Genomic DNA, 20,818 nt, shown 5'->3' with positions numbered 1-20,818 from the left:
ATTTGCTCACTTACCATTATTACATGGTATATGCTATATGAAATTTGCTTTAATTATAAACACCCAAGTAATTTAAAAGCCAAAGGTTGGCATAAGATATGACATGCAAAGAACAAACATCAGAAATCTAGAGTAGTGACGGCAATATCAGGGAAAATAGACCTCATAACAGAGAATATTATCAGAAATATTAAAATGTTGAAATTTATTTTAGCTCTTTAAAGACGTCATTCCGTTATCTTCTTGCCTCCATTTTTTTTTTATTTGAGAAGCTAACCATTTCCTATCACTGTAATGTGTGTGTAATGCATCTCTTTTTCTTTGACTGCCTTTAAACTTTCTAACTCTTGATGTGTCCAGCTATAGCATTCTCTGCTTTCATTCTGTTTAATGCTTAGTAAGCTTTTTGCATCTGTGAGTTGATGTTTTTAATCTAATTTGGAAAACATTCTGTTAGTTATTCTTTGAAACTTATTTGGTTCTATTTTCTGTCTTTTTTCTTTCTGGGACTTAAATTATATGTGTTTATTATGTAATATGGTACCACGGGTCATGGAGGATCTTTAATTTTCTGTCTTTTTTTTCTTTTTTGTTTCACTTTGAAAAATTCTATTGATCTATCTTTATGGAAATGGATTTTTTCTTTGAATTTTTTTAAAAGGTTCATTTTATTCAATTATGTTTTTATTTCAGATACTATATTTTTAATTTCCACTTGACTCTTTTTGAATTTTATGTATTTCCAAAGATATCCCATATCCTCATCTATTATATCCACCTTTTCTGCAAATTTGTTAAAACAAATGTAACATTCCTACTTTAAAATCTTCTGTTAGTTTCAATATCTGGGTCCTCTGTAAGTCTGTTTCTATTTACTATTATTTTTTCTTCTATGTGTCCAAAGACTATTTTTAAATTCTAAAGTATACATTATAGACCATGCTGTACATATTCTAGATTTTATCTTCCTCTGGAAAGTTCTGGGGTCTATTCTCGTGTGCAGTTATATTACGACTGATCATCTTAATCCTGTTGAAATTTGGTTTTAGACTTCGTTAGGGAGGGTCTGTTTCCATTTTTCCCTTAGTGCTAAGGTATAAACCTTAGTTTTAGAATGTGATCCTTATTCCTAAGGCTGACTGTTTGGGGTTTCAGTGGAAAAATCAAGGTGTTTTCTGATTCCTTCTTACGTGATAGAACAGCCGTTCCAAACTCTGTCTCTCCAGCACTGGGAAATTTGCAAAATCTCTGACCAGCTCTTTCAGGCTGCCATTTCTTTATTTCTATTGGAAGTATCACTCCAGAAGTGTTGTTATGACCATAAGAAGTTCAGGTTTCATTCAAGGATTTGAAACTGTATGCAAATTTGGATGTCCCCTGTTCTTCTCTGAGCTATCCCATTCAATTTCCAGCTTTTCTGTCATCCCCAAATCCTGACCTTTAACTCATCAGCTTAATAAAACTGCAGCTTTCTGCTTAAGCTCCATTGCCCATGTGCAAGACAGACTAGGAGTTATAGTCAGCAGAATAATAAAGCAAATGTGTTTTTCACTTAGTATGCCTCCCTTCTTTCAATGGTCACTCACCAATGCATTCAAAAATTGCTTTTTACATTTAGTCTGAAGTTTATACTTGTAATCAGGAAGACTAGTCTACTACAGCCACATCACCATTACTAGAGGTCAAAACTTCTAGTACTTTATTTCTATTATGTTTACAAAAGTATTGGTCTATGATTGGGTAGAAATTTTAAAAATCCTGGTTATTACAACAAATAGTTTGAGAAATGCTGATTTTCTATTCCCCATAGGCAATTATTTCCAGATCCAACTAGTTCCTACTGTCAGATATCATGGCATCTGCATATCAGAGACTGTGAGGACAAAGAACATGGACTTCTCTCCAGTTTACAAAAATAGGTTACATGACTGTTTTTGTGTCTGCTTGTTAATAAATGTTTTTAAGTTTGTTGGGATTTTGTCTGAGACTTACTTTCATTGTGATGCATTTTCTAGTAGCAAGGTTGTAGAAGAGAAGAAATATATCATCTGTTTATCTAGATCAGGGTCTCATACAGAACACATGTTAATAAATATTTGAAAATGAATCAATATTTTTCTAAAAGGTACACTTCACTTCTCTGCCTTAACTAAAACCTAGTTCTCTCTAACTTCATTCACTGTTCTACCAAGTAGAGACTTTTTTTTCTCCTCTCACACCTCATTTAACTCACGGTAGGAAGGAGTCATCCTTGAGCTTTATCACCACTGTGAACGCAGGCAGTTCCTTTGAAGCTACAATGTTTACCTTCTCATTGTCTTCCAAGACTTACCACCTGTACCTCTTTCCTCATTTCTGCTGCTTGATCTGCACACAATGCTAAGTCTGTGAAGACCAAGAAATTAGTCACAGGCATTCTCTAAACTTTAATAAAACAAATTCAACAGGATAATGTATCAGCTTCATTGTTTTTGCTTTTCTCCCCCAATTCAAGAAGCTTGAACCCACTCAACATGACTAAATTTTTGTTTCATCCCTCCAAAGAGGAAAAATTCTACTAGTAAGTCTGTCCTGAATGTCAAGAAGATGTCAAAAGTCCAGATTTTCTTTCTTCCTTTTCATCGTCCCTAAATTACTAACATGAAGGTATTGTTTTACTGCTCATTTTCTTCTATCTTATCATCAAGTGTATGGTGAAAGTTGTGGAGGTAGAGACCCACAAGCAAACTCAACTTCGTGAGACTCAGTTGTTTCTAGACATTTGGACACATATATCTGAAAGAAGTGCCATTCCATATGCTTAATTTTTTTATTTTTTATTTTTTGAGACAAGATCTCTCTGTGTCACCCAGGCTGGAAAGCAGTGGCACCATCACAGCTCAGTGCAGCCTTGACCTTCTGGACTCAAGCAGTCCTCCCACCTCAGCCTCCCAAGTAGCCAGAACTACAGGCATGTCCCACCATGCAAACACACGCCTAATTTTTAAAAATTGATGATGTTGAAAAAATCTAAGTATCAAAGAAAAAGTTCTTCATCTGCCCACCTCTATATTTCCATCCATTTCCTTTTTCTATCTTTCTCCCCCGTTACAATTGATTAACTTTTCTAAGACTTCATGGGCAACCTCCATTCATACTCAAATTTACATACACCCTTGCCTTTCCTTCTTCAGTTACAGGCCCTTTTCTCTAAGATATATCTTCATTCTCTCCCTCATTACTCATTCTACTTAGATTTTTCAGGGAAAAACACCATATTAGCTGAAATATGAAGAATTAGTTGGTCTTTTGTGAATGAGGAAGGCAATGAAAGGGTGTTAGAAGAAAAAGAACAGCGTATATATAGAAAGAACATAAAAGATATTATTTATATTTGGGGAAATAAATTATAATCTATTGTGCTAAGAATATGGAATGGGTAGGTTATCCAATGTGTTGGCACACAAATTCATTGTACTTTTGTTCATAATACATTTTTATAATTCTTTTTTATTCTGTAAAATCAGTAGTAATATTCCCTCTTGCATTTCTAATTTTAGTCTTCTCATTTTTTTCATAGTCTAGCTAAAGGTTTCTTAATTTTTGTTTATATTTTTAAAGAACCAGTTCTTGTTTTATTAATTTTGTTTCTTATTTTCTATTTCATCTATTTCTACTCTAATCTTTATTATTTTCTTCTTTCTGCTAGCTTTGGATTTAATTTGAACATTTTTTCCTAGTTTCTTAAGGTGTAAAGCTAGATTGTTGATTTGAGATTTTTTTAGTGTAAACATTTATAACTATATATTTCTCTCAGCACTGCTTTCACTGCGTTCTATAAATTATGCTGTGCTATGTTTTCACTTTCACTTGTCACAAAATATTTTCTGATTTCCCTGGCTATTAATTTTTTGATGCATTGGTTATTTTAGAGTGTGTTTTATAATTTCCATATATTCATGAATTTTCCAGTTTTCCCTCTGCTATTGATCTCTTGTTTCATTCCATTGTGATAGAAAAAGGTACTTTGCATGATTTTCATGTTTAAAATGTATTAGGGAGCAAAACCAACACATAGCTCAGAGCAGCAGTCACTGAGGTGTCCCTGGCCAGCATCCTTCTAGCTGTCCACAAGCATGGGGAGTATCTTTGTCAACCTCTTTGAAAGCCTTTTTGGCAAAAAACAAATGCACATCCTCATCACGGGCCTCGGTGCTGCAGGGAAAACAACGATCCTGTACAAGCTGAAGCTGAGTGACATCATGACCACCATCCCTTCCACAAGCTTCAATGTGGAAACCATGGAGTACAGGAACATCAGCTTAACCATGTGGAACATGGGCCTCTGTGAAGAAAACATCTGGCCTCTGTGGCACCACTACTTTCAGAATACACAAGAACTGATCTTCGTAGTGGACAGCAATGATAGCACGGAAAGAAGGACTGGGAGGAGTTCTTTAGGATGCTGGCTGAGGATGACTTCTGGGTGCAGTCCTCCTGGTGTTCGCCAACAAGCAGGGCCTCCCCAATGCCAGGAATGCAGTCAAGATCACAGATGAGCTGGGGTTGCACTACCTGTGCCACAGGAACTGGTGCATTTAGGCCACCCATACCATTAGTGGAGACAGGCTCTGTGAAGGACTGGACTGGCTGTCCAATCAACTCTGGAACCAGAAGTGAATGCAACACCCTGTCCCTCTCATTGCTGCTGTTCCCCTTCACTTTATCCTTGTGTGGCAAATGTGAAGCTCTGTGGTGTGAGTGCCAGAACCTGCTTCCGTGGTTTGGTCACCATGTGCATCATACTGTGCTGTAAATATGGCATACATAGCCTTGGCCAGACTTTTTATTTAATATAAATAGTTTTTGTTTCCAGTGAGGCAGTTTCTGCTACTCCTGTGCAATATTACTCAGGTTTTTCATTTGTTTGGTTGGTTGGTTTTTTTTTGTTGTTGTTGTTGTTTTCTGCTGTAAAAAGAAAAATCAACTCATTCTTCAGTGCTGAGAGGGGACATAGGCTCATGGGTACCTGGCCTCTGAGAGTCATTGATTTGGGAAAGCTGGGATGCCTCTAACTCCAGAGCTGCATTGATACCCATTTTGGTGGTGGGTTTTTAACCCAAACTCAGTGCATTTTTAAAAAATAGTTAAAAATTTATGTCAACACTTCAACACAGAGAAGAGAGACCTTGCTTAGCATGGGTTTGCAGTTATGGCCTGGATGCTAGTTACCAGCTTGGCTATTCCCTTCGGGAACACAAGGTGGTAGCACAGCAAGACTGCCATCAGTTCTGCATGGTCACAATGGAGATGTCTGTGACGCACTTGTCCTTAGATTACCCTGCATCTCATAGCCTTGTGCTTGTCCCTGCGCTCCTATGGTTCATAAGGGCTAGTCTTGGAAGCCATGGTTGTCTCATTCTCCCCCAGGCCACCTCCCTACCTACCTGCCTGCCTGCAGCCTGCTCAAGGACATAGGGCCCTACTGTCCCTTGGTCAGCATGTGGCCAGAGCAGGCCCATGGTCTCCAACTCTTGTGCTCATTGAGACACATTGGTGGGATATCTGGGACCTCATCCGTGGTAATGAGAGCAAGGCAAGTGGACTGTGCACCTCCATCCACAGCCCTCAGTAGCACCCTATCTCCATATGCGTCTTACTTGTCTCTCACTCAGACTGCAAGCATCCAAGATTCTATAAAAAAAGATGGCCTTGGGCCGGGTGCGGTAGCTCACGCCTGTAATCCCAACATTTTAGGAGGCCGAGGGGGGGAGGATCACAAGGTCGGAAGTTCAATACCAGCCTGGCCAAGATGGTGAAACCCTGTCTCTACTAAAAAATACAAAAAAATTAGCCGGGCGTGGTGTCGGGTGCCTATAATCCCAGCTACTCTGGGGCTGAGGCAGAGAATTGCTTGAACCCAGGAGGCAGAGGTTGCAGTGAGCCGAGATCATGCCACTGCACTCCAGCCTGGGCAACAGAACGAGACTCCGTCTCAAAAAAAAAAAAAAAAAAAAGAGGATAGCCTTGATCGAGTGCAGTGGGTCACACCTGTAATCCCAGCACTTTGGGAGGCCAAGGTTGGTGGATCACTTGAGGTCAGGAGTTCAAGACCAGCCTGACCAACATGGTGAAATACAATACAAAAATTACAAAAATACAAAAATTAGCCAGGCATGATGGTGGGTCCCTGTAATAGCAGCTCTCGGGAGGCTGAGGCATGAAAATTGCTTGAACCCAGGAGGCAGAGTTTGCAGTGAGCCGAGATCGTGCCACTGTACTCCAGCCTGGGTGACAGAGTGAGTGACTGAGACTCTGTCTCAAAAAAAAAAAAGAAAAAATAGATGACCTAGACTTTTTAATTTCTTATGTTGATAAACAATGAAGAAGCTGGAGCTGTTAAATTTGTCTGGGGGAAACCTCAGAACTGGTCTATTTGGTGTTATGGAACCTCTTACTAAGGAATCAACTGTTTTGTATACTTGGTTTCAGTTTTCATTTAGACAAACAAGCATTGTACTTATTGCTATTAGAATAAAACCTCTTAACTATTAAAAATAAATCAATAATTTTTAAAAAGTGTGTAAAGATTTCTTTTTAGGCCTAGTATATGATTTATCCTTTAGAATGTTCCATGTGTACTTGGCAAAATTATTTTGTGCTATTGTTGGTCCCATTAGGCTATAGGCTTGTTCAATTCTGGTATTTCCTTATAGATCTTCTATCTGGTTGTTCCATCTACTATTGAAAGTGAGATATTGAAATCTCCTACTGTTCAAGACCTATTTTTCCTTCAGTTCAGTCAATGCTTGCTTCATATATTTTGGAACACTGATGTAGGGTGAATATATGTTTATCTTCTTGTTACATCTTCTTACTTTTTTGAAACTTTTATCATTATGAAATGACCATTTTTGTCTTAAGAGTTTCTGACTTAAAGTCTATTTTACGTAATATTAGTATAACCACCTCTACTCCTTTTTGGTGACTATGAGTGAGTATCTTTTCCATCCCTTCCATTTTAGCCTATGTATGTCTTTAGGTCTAAAATGTGTCTCTTATAAACAGCACAGAATTTGATCTTGTGTTTTTAAATCCATTCTGCCACTCTCTTTTGATTGAAGAATTTAATCTATTTACATTTAAAGTGATTACTGACAGGCACCAACTTTTGTCATTTTGTTATTCGTTTTCTGTATGTTTTATACATTTTCATAATTCATTTCCTCTCTTACTGCCTTTCTTTATATTTAATTGATTTGTAATGACATGTTTCAACTTCATTGTCATTTCCTTTTGTGTATACTCTATGAATATTTTCTTTGTAATTACCATGAGGATTCCATATAACATCCTAAATTATGAAAATCTGTCTTAAATTGATATCAAATTTATTTTAATCAAATAAAAAATGGTATTATTTTATAGCTCTGTCCCCTCTATTTATGTTATTACTATCAAAAATTTTATCTTTGTATTTTGTATACCCATTAAAATAGATTTATAATTATGTTTTATGCACCTCTCTTTTTTTAACTTTTATTTTAGGTTCAGGGTACATGTGAAGGTTTGTTACACAGATAAACGTGTGTTATGGGGATTTATTGTACAGCTTATTTCATCACCCAGGTATTAAATCTAGTAACCATTAGTTATTTTTCCTGATTGTCTCCCCACTCTCACCCTCCACCCTATAATAAGCCCCAGTGTGTGTTGTTGCCCGCTGTATCATTATGTTCTCATCATTTAGCTGCCATGCATAAGTGAGAACATGTGGTATTTCATTTTCTGTGGATGTATTAGTTTGCTAAGGATAATAGCCTCCAGCTCCATCCATATTCTCTCAAAAGACATGATCTTGTTCTTTTCCATGGCTGCATAGTATTCCACGGTGTATATGTACCACATTTTCTTTATTCAATCTACCATTGCTGGGCATAGAGGTTGATTCCATGTCTTTGCTATTGTGAGCAGAGCTACAATAACCATTCATGTGCATGTGTCTTTATGGTAGCATGATTTATATTCATCTGGGTATATACTCAGTAATGGGATGGCTGGGTCGAATAGTAGTTCTGCTTTTAGCTCTCTGAGGAATCACCATACTGCCTTCCAAAATCGTTGAATTAATTTACAGTTACAACAACAGTGGATAAGTGTTCCCTTTCTCTCCAACCTCATCAGCATCTGCAATTTATCGACTCTTTAATAATAGTGGGGGCCAATATTCAACATTCTTAAATAAAAGAATTTTCAGCCCAGAATTTCATATCAAGCCAAACTAAGCTTCATAAGTGAAGGAGAAATAAATTCCTTTACAGACAAGCAAATGCTGAGAGATTTTGTCACCACCAGGCCTGCCTTACAAGAGCTCCTGAAGGAAGCACTAAACATGGAAAGGAACAACTGGTACTAGCCACTGCAAAAACATGCCAAATGCTAAAGACCATCGATGGTAGGAAGAAACTGCATCAACTAATGAGCAAAATAACCAGCTAACATCATAATGATAGGATCAAATTCACATATAACAATATTAACTTTAAATGTAAATGGGCTAAGTGCTCCAATTAAAAGACACAGATTGGCAAATGAGATAAAGAGTCAAGACCCATCAGTGTGCTGTATTCAGGAGACCCATCTCAAGTGCAGAGACACACATAGCCTCAAAATAGAAGGATGGAGGAAGATCTACCAAGCAAATGGAAAACAAAAAAAAAAAAAAGCAGGGGTTGCAATCCTAGTCTCTGAGAAAACAGACTTTACACCAACAAAGATCAAAAAAGACAAAGAAGGCAATCACATAATGGTAAAGGGATCAATTCAACAAGAAGAGCTAACTATCTTAAATATATATGTACCCAATACAGGAGCACCCAGATTCATAAAGCAAGTCCTTAGAGAGCTACAAAGAGACTTAGACTCCCACACAATAATAATGGGAGACTTTAACACCCCACTGTCAACAATAGACAGATCAATGACACAGAAAGTTAAAAGGATATCCAGGAATTGAACTCAGCTCTGTACCAAGCGGACCTAATAGATAGCTACAGAACTCTCCACCCCAAATCAACAGAAGATACATTCTTCTCAGCACCACTCAGCACAGTTTTGTTCCAAAACTGACCACATAGTTGGAAGTAAAGCACTCCTCAGCAAATGTAAAAGAACAGAAATTATAACAAACTGTTCTCAGACTACAGTGCAATCAAACTAGAACTCAGGACTAAGAAACTCACTCAAAACCACTCAACTACATGGAAACTGAACAACCTGCTCCTGAATGACTACTGGGTACATAACGAAATGAAGGCAGAAATAAAGATGTTCTTTGAAACCAGTGAGAACAAAGACACAACATACCAGAATCTCTGGGACACATTTAAAGCAGTGTGTAGAGGGAAATGTATAGCACTAAATGCCCACAAGAGAAAGCAGGAAAGATCTAAAATTGACACCCTAACATCACAATTAAAAGAACTAGAGAAGCAAGAACAAACACATTCAAAAGCTAGCAGAAGAAAAGAAATAACCTGAGATCAGAACAAAACTGAAGGAGATACAGACACAAAAAACCTCCAAAAAATCAATGAATCCAGGAGCTGGTTTTTTGAAAAGATCAACAAAATTGATAGACCACTAGCAAGACTAATAAAGAAAAAAAGAGAGAAGAATCAAATAGACGTAATAAAAAATGATAAAGGGGATATCACCACCGACCCCACAGAAATACGAACTACCATCAGAGAATACTATAAACACCTCTACGCAAATAAACTAGAAAATCCAGAAGAAATGGATAAATTGCTGGACACATACACCCTCCCAAGACTAAACCAGGAAGAAGTTGAATCCCTGAATAGACCAACAACAGGCTCTGAAATTGAGGCAATAATTAATAGCCTACCAACCAAAAAAAGGCCAGGACCAGACGGATTCACAGCCGAATTCTACCAGAGGTACAAGGAGGAGCTGGTACCATTCCTTCTGAAACTATTCCAATCAATAGAAAAAGAGGGAACCCTCCCTAACACATTTTATGAGGTCAACATCATCCTGATATCAAAGCCTGGCACAGACACACACAAAAAAAGAGAATTTTAGACCAATATCCCTGATGAACATAGATGCAAAAATCCTCAATAAAATACTGGCAAACTGAATCCAGCAGCACATCAAACCTTATCCACCATGATCAAGTGTGTTTCATCCCTAGGATGCAAGACTGGTTCAATATACGCAAAGCAATAAAAGTAATCCAGCATATAAACAGAACCAAAGACAAAAACCACATGATTATCTCAATAGATGCAGAAAAGGACTTTGACATAATTCAACAGCACTTCATGCTAAAAACTCTCAATAAATTCGGTATTGATGGAACATACCTCAAAATAATAAGAGCTATTTATGGCAAACCCACAGCCAATATCATACTGAATGGGCAAAAACTGGAAGCATTCCCTTTGAAAACTGGCACAAGACAGGGATGCCCTCTCTCACCACTCATTCAACATAGTGTTGGAAGTTCTGGCTAGGGCAATCAGGCAAGAGAAAGAAATGGAGGATATTCAAATAGGAAGAGAGGAACTCAAATTGTCCCTGTTTGCAGATGACATGATTGTATATTTAGAAAACCCCATCATCTCAGCCCAAAATCTCCTTAAGCTGATAAGCAACTTCAGTGAAGTCTCAGGATACAAAATCAATGTGCAAAAATCACAAGCATTCTTATACACCAGTAACAGATAAACAGAGCGCCAAATCATGAATGAACTCCCATTCACTATAGCTTCAAAGAGAATAAAATACCTAGGAATCCAACTTACAAGGGATGTGAAAGACCTCTTCAAGGAGAACTGCAAACCACTGCTCAGTGAAATAAAAGAGGACACAAACAAATGGAAGAACATTTCATGCTCATGGATAGGAAGAATCAATATTGTGAAAGTGGATATACTGCCCAAGGTAATTTATAGACTCAACGCCATCCCCATCAAGCTACCAATGACTTTCTTCACAGATTTGGAAAGAAACTACTTTAAAGTTCATATGGAACCAAAGAAGAGCCCACATTGCCAAGACAATCCTAAGCAAAAAGAATAAAGCTGGAGACATCACACTACCTGATTTCAAATATACTACAAGGCTACGGGAACCAAAACAGCATGGTACTGGTACCAAAACAGAGATATAGTCTAATGGAACAGAACAGAGCCCTCAGAAATAATACCACACATCTACAGCCATCTTATCTTTGACAAATCTGACAAAAAAAAAGAAATGTAGAAAAGATTCCCTATTTAATAAATGGTGCTGGGAAAACTGGCTAGCCATAAGTAGAAAGTTGAAACTGGATCCCTTCCTTACACTTTATACAAAAATTAATTAAAGATGGATTAGAGACTTAAATATTAGACCTAAAACCATAAAAACTCTAGAAGAAAACCTAGGTAATACCATTCAGGACATAGGCATGGGCAAGGACTTCATGTCTAAAACACAAAAAGCAATGGCACCAAAAGCCAAAATTGACAAATGGGATCTAATTAAGCTAAAGAGCTTCTGCACAGCAAAAGAAACTACCATCAGAGTGAACAGGCAACCTACAGAAGGGGAGAAAATTTTTGCAATCTACCTATCTGACAAAGGGCTAATATCCAGAATCTACAAAGAACTTAAACAAATTTACAAGAAAAAATCAAACAACCCCATCAAAGAGTGGGCAAAGGATATGATGAATGGACACTTCTCAAAAGAAGACATTTATGCAGCCAACAGACACATGAAAAAATGCTCATCATCACTGGCCATCAGAGAAATGCAAATCAAAACCACAATGAGATACCATCTCACACCAGTTATAATGGCAATCATTAAAAAGTCAGGAAACAACAGGTGCTGGAGAGGACATGGAGAAATAGGAACACTTTTACACTGTTGGTGGGACTGTAAACTAGTTCAACCATTGTGGAAGACACTGTGGTGATTCCTCAAAGATCTAGAACTAGAAGTACCCTTTGACCTAGCCATCCCATTACTGGCATATACCCAAAGGATTATATATCATGCTACTACAAAGACACATGCATACATATGTTTATTGCGGCACTATTCACTATAGCAAAGACTTTGAACCAACCCAAATGTCCATCAATGATAGACAGATTAAGAAAATGTGGCACATATACACCATGGAATATTATGCGCCATAAAAAAGGATGAGTTCACGTCCTTTGTAGGGACACGGATGAAGTTGGAAACCATCATTCTGAGCAAACTATCGCAAGGACAGAAAACCAAACACCATATGTTCTCACTCATAGGTGGGAACTGAACAATGAGAACACTTGGACACAGGAAGGGGAACATCACACACCAGGGCCTATCATGGGATGGGGGGCGGTGGGGAGGGATAGCATTAGGATATATACGTAATGTAAATGACGAGTTAATGGGTGCAGCACACCAACATGGCACATGAATACATAGGTAATAAACCTGCACACTGTGCACATGTACCGTAGAACTTAACATATAATAAAATAATAATAATAATAATAATAGCCATTCTGACTGGTGTGAGATGGTATCTCACTGGGGTTTTGGTTTGTTTCTCTAATGATCAGTGATATTGAGCTTTTTTCATTTAGTTATTGGCTGCATGTATGTCTACTTTTGAAAAGTGTCTGTTTGTGTCCTTTGCCCACTTTTCAGTGGTTTTTTTTTCTCTTGTAAATTTAAGTTCCTTATAGATGCTTGATATTAGACCATTGTCAGATGCACAGTTTGCAAATTTTTCTCCCACTCTGTAGGTTATCTGTTTATTCTGTTGATAGTTTATTTTACTGTGCAGAAGCTCTTAAGTTTAATTAGATCCCACTTGTTGATGTTTGCTTTTGTTGCAATAGATTTTGGTATCTTTGTCATGAAATCTTTGCCCATTCCTAGGTCCAGAATGGTCCTGCCTAGGTTGTCCTTCAGGGTTCTTATAGTTTTCCGTTTTACATTTAAATATTTAATTCATCTTGAGTTAAATTTTTGTATATGTTGTAAGGAAGGTGTACAGCATCAATCTGCTGCATATGGCTAGCCAGTTATCCCAACACCATTTATTGAGTAAGGAGTCTTTTCCCCCTTGCTTGCTTGTTTCTGTCAGCTTTGTTGAAGATCAGATGGTCATAGGTGTGTGCACTTATCTTTTAAATCTTATATAATAAAAGTGGATTACAATAGTGCCAATTAAATTTCAACATGAGTTTCAGAGGGAACATTCAAACCATAGAGGTATCTCATCACAGCTTTTTCTCAGAGGCTTAGATGTTCTATTGTATTCCTCTGCCTGTAATCTCTTGTCCCCAGGTACCCATTGGTCTGCAATCTCCATACATTTTTCTTGCACTATAGCACCCACCGCTTCCTTTCATGGCTTCCATCCTTAGAACCAAGCTATGCTATTTTACTCCATCTGAGCATTGAGTCAGGTGAGACCAAAACCAGTAACTGGGGCACCTCAAAGACCAGAATGTTGCTAAGAAGTTTTGTTATGCTCCTTCCATTTTGAGGGAAGGAACAAGGAATTGGTCCAGGCGACACCAGGGAGATATTGGGGCTAGAGCAAGCAAAAAATGCCATGACATTTGCTAGTGTTTTGAATGTGGCCTTTTCTTGATAGGATATCCCTTTATTTCTATGATCTATGGTCTCCCGAAGGCCAATAAAGACATTTTAGTAAGTATGTCCTTGTTTATTTGATGTTTCCATAGGAAAAACAAGACCTATAGCTTCCCAGTCCACCATTTTGCTGACATTACCCTTCATAAATTAATTTTATATGCAGAGTGAGCTAGGCAGCAAACTTTACTTTTTATATTGATGTCTAGTTATTCTAGAACCACTTATTGGAAATATATTTTACTTTCCAGTGCTGGCCTTGATTAGTTGTCAAATGCATAAATTGACCATGCATGTGTGGATCTATTTCTGGATTCTGGATTCTATGCCATTATTCTTCTTGTCTTTCGTTATGCCAATATCACGCTGTCCCCATCACCATAGCTGTATAACATTAGTTCTCAACTGCAGGGTAATTTTGCCCTCCCAGTACATTAGGCAATGACTGCAGACATTTTTGGTTGTTGAATGGGAGGTGCTTTTCGCACCTGTATGTAAAGGCCAGGGATGTTGTTAAATATCATATAATACAGAGGACAGCTCTGACACACACATGCACACACACATGCACAAAATTATACAGCTAAAATATCTGTGCTAAGGTTGAGATATTTCACTATATATTAAGTCTTAAAAATCAAGTAGTGTAAGTCTTTGTTTCTCTTTTCAATACAATTTTGTCTATTTAAGTAGCTTTTCCTTTTCCTTTGAATTTTAGAATCAACTTATCAAGACCTCGCACAGTGGCTCATGCCTGTAATCCCAGCATTTTGGGAGGTCAAGGTGGGTGGATCACCTGAGGTCAGGAGTTCAAGACCAGCCTGGCAAACATGGTGAAACCCTGTTTCTACTAAAAAACACAAAAATTAGCTGGACGTTGGGGCATGCACCTGTAATCCCAGCTACTCAGGAGGCTAAGGCAAGAGAATTGCTTGAACCGGGAGGCAGAAGTTGCAGTGAGCTGAGATCGTGCCACTGCACTCCAGCCTGGGTGACAGAGCAAGACTCCATCTCAAAAGAAAAAAAAGAATCAACTTATCAGGTTCTATAAAAATGTCTTTTGCTATTGTGATTAAGATTATAATTGGGAATTACATTAAATCTACAGATTAATTTGGAAAGATTTTATATGTTACCAATATTGAGTATTCCTGTCCATAAACATGGTATATCTCTTCAACTTTTTAATGTAACATCTTTGTGAGAAAAAAAGTTTGTGAAAATTGGTATTTTATTTTATTTAGGTGTTTTTAACAAAGTCACCAGTGAATCCATCTGATATAATACTTTTGTGTATGGGAAGGTTTCAAATTATACATTATAATTTTTAATACACTATAAGAATGATCAGATTTTGCTTTTCTCTTTGGTTTGGCTTTGTATCCCCCACCCTCAAATCTCATTTTATACTCTCATAATTCCCACATGTATGCAAGGGACCCAGTGGGAGATAATTGAATCATGGAAGTGAGTCTTTCCCATGTTATTCTTGTGATAGTGAATAAGCTCACGAGATCTGATGGTTTTAAAAACAGGAGTTTCCCTGCACAAGTGCTCTCTTTTTGCCTGCTGCCATCCATGTAAGATGTGACTTGTTCCTCCTTGCCTTCCACCAGGATTGTGAGGCCTCTCCAGCCACATGGAACTGTAAGCTCATTAAAACTCTTTCTTTTGTAAATTGCCCAGTTTTGGATATCTCTTTATCAGCAGCATGAAAATGGACTGACACAGTAAATTGGTACCAGAAGTGGGGTGTTGCTGAAAAGATACCTGAAAATATGGAAGCAACTTTGGAACTGGGTAACAGGCAGAGGCTGGAACAGTTTGGAGGGCTCATAAGAGGACAGGAAAATGTGGGAAGGTTTGGAACTCCCTAGAGATTTGTTGAATGGCATTGACCAAAATGCTAAGATACGGACAATGAAATCTAGTCTGAGATGCCCTCAGATGGAGGTGAAAAACTTGTTGGGAACTGGAGCAAAGGTGACTCTTGTTATGTTTTAGCAAAGAGAATGGCAGCATTTTCCCCCTACCCTAGAGATCTGTGGAACTTTGAACTTGAGACAGATGATTTAAGGTATCTGGCAGAAGAAATTTCTAAGCAGTAAAGAATCCAACATGTGAGTTGGGTGCTGTTAAAGGCATTCAGTTTTAAAAGTGAAAAAGAGCATAAAAGTTTGGAAATGTGCAGCCTGACAATGTGATAAGAAAGAAAATCCCATTTTCTAAGAAGAAATTAAAGCTGCCTGCAGATATTTCCATAAGTAACAAGAAGCCAAATGTTAATCATCAAAACAATGGGGAAAATGTCTCCAGGACATGTCAGAGACCTTTGCAGCAGCCCCTTTCATCACAGGTCAAAAAACCGAGGAAGAAAAAATGGTTTCATTGACTGGACCCAGGGTCCCTCTGCTGTGTACAGTCTAAGGACTTGGTGGCCTGTGTCCCAGCTGCTCCAGCCATGACTAAAAGGGTCCAACCTACAGCTTGGGCCATGGCTTCACAGGGTGCAAGCCTCAAGTATTGGCATCTTCCACATGGTGTCGAACCTGTGAGAGGACAAAAGTCAAAAATTGGGGTTTGGGAACCTCCACCTAGGTTTTAGAAAATGTATGGAAACACCTGAATGTCCAGGCAGAAGTTTGCTGCAGGGGTGGGGCACTCATGGAGAACCTCTGCTAGACCAGTGCAGAAGGGAAATGTGGGGTGAGAGCACCCACACAGAGTCCCCGCTGGGGCACTGCCTAGTGGAGCTGTCAGAAGAGGGCCCCATCCTCCAGACCCCAGAATGGAAGATCCACTGAGAGCTTGACCATGCAACTGGAAAAGCTGTAGACACTCAACACAAGCCCGTGAAGGCAGCTGGAAGGGAGGCTATACTCTGCAAAGCCAAAGAGACAGAGCTGCCCAAGACTGTGGGAATCTACCTCTTGCATCAGTGTGACCTGAGTGTGAGACATGGAGTCAGATGAGATCATTTTGGAGTTTTAAGATTTGACTGTCCAGCTGGATTTCGGATTTGCATGGGGCCTGTAGCCCCTTTGTTTTGGCCAATTTCTCCCATTTGGAATAGCTGTATTGACCCAACGCCTGTACCCCCATTGTATCTAGGAAGTAACTAACTCATTTTTGATTTTACAGGCTCATAGGCAGAAGGGACTTTCCTTGTCTCAGATGAGACTTTGGACTGTGGACTTTTGAGTTAATACTGAAATGAGTTAAGAATTTGGGGGACTGTTGGGAAGGCATGATTGGTTTAGAAACATCAGGACATGAAATTTGGGATGGGCCAGGGGGAGAATGATATGGTTTGGATTTGTGTCTGCACCCAAATCTCATCTTGTAGCTCCCATAATGCTCATGTGTTATGGAAGGGACCTGGTGGGAGATAATTACATTATGGTGGCAGGTCTTTCCCATGCTATTCCAAGATCTGATGGTCTTAAAAACAGGAGTTTCCCTGCACAAGCTCTCTCTCTTTGCCTGCTGCCGTCCATGTAGAACATGACTTGTTCCTCTTTGCCTTCAATTATCGTTGTGAGGCCTCCCTAGCCATGTGGAACTGTAAGTCCATTGTCCATTAAACCTCTTTCTTTTGTAAATTGCCCAGTTTGGGGTATGTCTTGATCAGCAGCGTGAAAACAGACTAAAACAAGTCAGTTTTGCAAAGTTGTGTTTTACAAGAAATTCTTCCATTTCATTTAAGTTATTTAATGTATTCATTCAAGTTGTTATTCATGGTCTCTTTTTTACCTTTTTTGATGTCTGTAGCATCTGTAATAGTACTTTATTATAACTAATATTGGCAATTAGTGTCTTCTCTTTTTTGTCTAGCTAGAGGTAATTTACTAATCTTTTCAACTTTTGGTTTTGTTAATATTCCTGTTCTCTATTGCATTGATCTTGCTCTGATCTTTATTATTTCTTTCTTCTACATATTTCAGGCTTAATTTTTTCTTCTTCAGTTTTGGAATAGTAGCTGCTTAAAGAATTGATTGTAAACTTTCCTTGTTTTCTAATACAATCACTTAAAGCTATAAATTTTTCTCTAAACTGTTTTGTCTGCATTCCGAATATTATGATATGTTTTCTTTTCAATATCATTTAGTTTGAAACATTTTTAAATTTCTCTAGTGCTTTCTTTTTTGATTCATATGTTATTTTTAAGTATATTTTTAGTTTCCAAATACTGTAGATTTTCCTTTGTATTCTGTTATTTTAAAAGTAACTTTATTGAAGTACAATTTGCATATTATAAAAATTATCCTTTTAAGTGTATAATTCTTTAGGAAACTTCAAAGTTGTGCAATTCTTACCATAATCTAGTTTAAAAATATTTTACCCTGTTTATCAGTTGGATAATTTCTACTGATGTGTCTTCAATTTTACTAACCCAATAATTCATCTTCCAACTGCTATGAAACTCATAGTTTTTTCTACTTATTAGCCTTTATATTTCTAGAATTCTACTTGGTTTTTCTTTACAGTTTCTACTTATCTGTTGATAGTTCCCATTTATTTATTCTTTGTGACTATCTTTATGTTCTTAAGCATATTCACATAATGTATGTGTAACATAACATTATATATATATTTATGTAATAACATCATTGTCTGCTAATTTTAACAGGTAGGTCATCTTGATATGTCTGCTAATTTTAACAGGTAAGTCATCTTGATAACCCATTTATTATCTACTTTTTCTCTTGTCAGTGGTTATATTTTCATTTTTCTTCTCATTTCTATTATTTTTACATTAATTAATGTATTTAAAATGTATTTGCATGTGTTCATTTTATGTTTGTATGAGAAGTATAATTTTACCTTTTCAAAAGTTATCTTCTAACTCTATCAAAACCGTAAGTCTTAAACATAACTCAGTTTGCCAATGAAAATTTGCTTTTAATATTGCTACCACTGAAATGTGGATCACTACTTAGGGTTCCTTAAATTTAGCTGAAGGCTCCCAGGTTGTAGATTAAGTTTAAAACCCTCACAAACATCACATACAAATGCATCACATACCAAAATATTTTGAAGTAAACTACTACACAGACTTTACCAGATAGATCAGCAAAGACTTTTAACAGAAGGGCATAAAGACATAAAGAAAGGTTAAGCTTATGGGAGATAATTGAGGATCATTTTCAATCATTGTCTGGTTGAAGATACAAACATGGTCTGTTTGTTTTAATATCAAAACACTCTTAATTTCGATATATCAACATAGAAGAAACCATATTATATAGCTATCTCACAAGACCCATAGCTATTAATCATCTTTTTGGCAACTATCCATCAAAAGTGTAGCATCTTGTTATTTTGAATTATGTGCATTAGTTTGTCAAGGTTATAGCACAACTATTTCATTTAGCATGATGACACAAGTGAAGTATGTAGTCATATAATGCTATTTTCCTTGTAATCGCAGTGTTAAACCGTCTTCGTGATTTACCCACAGCCAACTGAACGATGCATTTTCAGAGACTTTGCTTTACAAAATCAAAAAATCACAATGGTTTCCAATTTTTAAAAAAATCTTCCCCAATTTAAATCTTTCAATTTAAAAGTAAACTTTACTGTCGAAGATGCAAACTTGGGGAGGGCAGAAAGATCACACACACGGCTGCCACTTCACACCTGAAGGGTGACATGGCGGCGGGGCAGAGGCGCTCCTCACTTCCCAGAGGCTGGTGAGGCCAGAGGTGCTCCTAGCTTCCCAGATGTTGGGGCGGCCAATCAGAGGCGCTAGTCGCTTCCCAGACCCTAGGGCCGCCAGGCAGAGGCGCTCCTCACTTCCCAGGCGGTGGGGCGGCCGGGCAGAGATGCTCCTCACTTCCCAGAGATGGGGGGCCGGGCAGAGATGCTCCTCACTTCCCAGGCGGTGGGGCGGCCGGGCAGAGGTGCCCCTCACTTCCCAGGCGGTGGGGTGGCAGGGCAGAGGCGTTCCTCACTTCCCAGGCGGTGGGGCGGCGGGGCAGAGGCGCTCCTCACTTCCCAGGCGGTGGGGCGGCGGGGCAGAGGCGCTCCTCACTTCCCAGAGGCTGGTGAGGCCAGAGGTGCTCCTAGCTTCCCAGATGTTGGGGCGGCCAATCAGAGGCGCTAGTCGCTTCCCAGACCCTAGGGCCGCCAGGCAGAGGCGCTCCTCACTTCCCAGGCGGTGGGGCGGCCGGGCAGAGGTGCCCCTCACTTCCCAGGCGGTGGGGCCGCTGGGAGAGGCGCTCCTCACTTCCCAGACCGTGGGGCGGTCGGGCCAAATGTATTTTTATATGTAACTATTTGTTCAGTTTATTTTCAGCAAAGTAGACTAAACAGTCTTGTCAATTATAGACTAGTTTAAACAATCTAGTCAATTATCTAGGGCCAGGAAAATGAGGATGAGAACTGCTAAAACCATCTGTTAATGTCCACAAACACCCTGAAATCCAGAAACAGTCTTTTTGTCCCAAATCAGAACTAAGAATATATTCCCTGTCCTAAAATAAAGAAGTAAAAGAAGAAGCAAATGTATTCATTGTAATCTACCTATACCAGGTACAAAATAAAAGCAAAGTATTTGGACAGTCTCATAATTTTCCTTTCTTATGAGAGCCAAAATAAAATAATAAAATTAATTTAAAAGGCAACCTTAGCTAAAACCTGAATGCAGTACTTTGTTTTTTAAATCCTTCAAAAATTGATGAAAATAAAATAAACTACCATTGGGCTGGATGAAATAAATTTGAGAATAAGTACATATCTCTGAGACTTGCTCTAAATCCGTAATTGAACTAATGAATTAAATTGAAATAAGTCAATCAAAGAAGGCTAGCCCAGTAATGCTAGTGTCTCATGAAATCAATGATTATCATGTAGTTGATGTTCTCCTAAGGCTCAGTTTTAAAAATACATCAATAGGCTGAGTGCAATGGCTCATGCCTGTAATTCCAGCAGTTTGGGAGGTTGAGACTGGTGAATCACTTAATTCCAGGAGTTCAACACCAGCCTGGGAAACATGATGAAATCCTGTCTTTACAAAAAATACAAAAATTAGCCAGGTATGGGGGCGTGCACCTGTAGTCCCAGCTACTCGGGAGGATGTGAGAGGATCACTTGAGCCCAGGAGTTTGAGGCTGCAGTGAGCTGTGATTGTGCCACTGCACTCAAGCCTGGGTGACAGAGT

General features: G+C 38.4%; 2 pseudogenes; both read left to right on the top strand.

Moving 5' to 3' along the window:
- The first annotated feature begins 4,115 nt into the window (after positions 1 to 4,115).
- Positions 4,116 to 4,659, top strand: LOC144339893 (ADP-ribosylation factor 1 pseudogene; annotated as a pseudogene).
- An 821-nt stretch (positions 4,660 to 5,480) lies between these two features.
- Positions 5,481 to 19,996, top strand: LOC144340201 (uncharacterized; annotated as a pseudogene).
- The last annotated feature ends 822 nt before the right edge of the window (positions 19,997 to 20,818 follow it).

The sequence above is a fragment of the Macaca mulatta genome, chromosome 3 (genome assembly GCF_049350105.2).
Source record: "Macaca mulatta isolate MMU2019108-1 chromosome 3, T2T-MMU8v2.0, whole genome shotgun sequence".
Classification (NCBI taxonomy): domain Eukaryota; kingdom Metazoa; phylum Chordata; class Mammalia; order Primates; family Cercopithecidae; genus Macaca; species Macaca mulatta.
This window is presented reverse-complemented; position numbering and strand designations above follow the sequence as displayed.